Source organism: Octodon degus, unplaced genomic scaffold (assembly GCF_000260255.1).
Source record: "Octodon degus isolate 3935 unplaced genomic scaffold, OctDeg1.0 scaffold00001, whole genome shotgun sequence".
NCBI lineage: Eukaryota > Metazoa > Chordata > Mammalia > Rodentia > Octodontidae > Octodon > Octodon degus.
Genome location: NW_004524577.1, coordinates 12,571,755 through 12,573,573, shown reverse-complemented (window position 1 = coordinate 12,573,573; position 1,819 = coordinate 12,571,755). Strand labels below are relative to the sequence as shown.

General features: G+C 59.9%; 1 pseudogene; it reads left to right on the top strand.

Moving 5' to 3' along the window:
• LOC101585361 overlaps positions 1-784 on the top strand; it is a 99,576-nt pseudogene extending 98,792 nt beyond the window's left edge.
• Positions 785-1,819: the final 1,035 nt, after the last annotated feature.

The window sequence follows — 1,819 nt, the reverse complement described above, 5'->3', positions numbered from 1 at the left end:
GTGTGTTGAGCCCCCAGAATAAATGAGTTCAGCTCAGATGCCAGCAGGGAAAACACGGCTGTCGAGTCGGGATCCGAGTCCTCCTCCCAGGAGGCCACCCCTGAGAAAGAGTCCTTGGCCGTGTCGGCGGCCGCCTACCAAGGCCACAGCACGCAAGTGTCTGCTGGAGAAGGTGGAGGTCATCACCGGCGAGGAGAGCAACGGGCTGCAGATCCAGTGGAAGCTGTTTGTCTTCAACAAGACCTCCCAGTCCTGGGTGGAGCGAGGCCGGGGACTACTCAGACTCAACGACATGGCATCAACTGAGGATGGGACACTACAGTCTCGGCTAGTGATGCAGACCCAGGGGAGCCTGCGGCTAATCCTCAACACCAAGCTGTGGGCCCAGATGCAGATTGACAAGGCCAGCGAGAAGAACATCTGCATCACAACTCTGGACACTGAGCACCAGGGCGTGAAGGTCTTCCTAATCTGGGCCAGCTCCAAGGACCCTGGCCAGCAGCCCTGCACCACCGAATCCTGCCCCTGCGCAGCCGCGTGGAGCAGGAACAAGAGGCCCAGGCCTCTGCGCCTGAGCCCGGAGCCCCATCCAACGAGGAGGACAGTGACGATGACCTGCTGGCCCCCTCAGGAGCCCCCAGAGCCAGTGCTGGTGAAGAGGGGGACAAGCAGGTGCCTGGGAGCACATAGCGGGCGGAAGTGCCACGCGCAGAGGCTGCTGCTTTGGGGTCTGTGGCCGCCTACCTTCCCGGCAGGCAGCGTCAGCTGGGTGGAACCACAGCCCGGATCCACACACCCGTTCCACAGCAGACTCGGGAGCTGCTTGGATATGGCTTGGGACATGAGACCTCATCATATTGATGAGCAAAAACGAACGCTCCTCCCCACCCCAATCAAAATGGCTCATTAAGACTTGTCACGGCTTCTTACTGGGACTGGAGACCTCGTTTGTTCACCTGCATGTCGAGCCTCTGGGCCTCCCCGCGCGTGCCTTCCCTCTCGTGGGTCCCCAATGCACTCCGGGGCCTCCTCTAGCGTCAGTACTGGGCCCTGGACGCTCTGTTTACTACTCTCTTTGTTCCTGTTTCCCATCTTCTGACTTGGGGTTTATATTTTGCAGATTTTTTTTTTTTTTTTTAATGTCCGAAGGCTTTGGTTTTGGTTTCTTGGCTTGTGATGCTCTGGTGTGCTGGGCAGGCACAGCCCTGGGCCACCACTCTGTCCACCCAGTTCCTCCAGGCTGAGTCGTGGGTGCTGAGGGCTTGGGCTGTCTTGGGCCTGGCCCTGGAGAGTGCTCCCGATGAAGATCGCAGGACTTGGAAGGGCACCCAGGGGCCCTGCCAGCTCTAAGTCACAGGATCCACCTGCTTCCTGCGTGTGCTGCTCTGACATTGACACCCCCAAACTGCTATGGGCCTGGGGCTGCTATGAGAAGCAGAAAGACCTGCCCAGAGTGACAGGGCCCTGCCCCAGATGGCAGGACAACGGGCTCTCCCAGCATGCACGCATGGGAGTGGGCACTAGCATCAGGCCCCGGGCCAGTGGAGAAGCTGAGGAGGAATGCCTCCTGACCAGGCCTCCTCCAGATGGCCCAGGAAATGGCCCTGCCCCACCCTCTGGGGGCGAAGAAGGGGCCTTGTCTCCCAGCTGTTCTCCCCATACCCAGGGCCTGGATGGCTCTAGCAGTGACACTGGCATTGCCCAGCCCCCAGCACACCTGGGCCTGGGAAGACACCAAAGGCTGCCCAGGAGATCCGGCCACACTTCTCTGCTTTCAGCCTTAGCCAACTAGTGACAAGTAAAACCAGACAATGCCCAC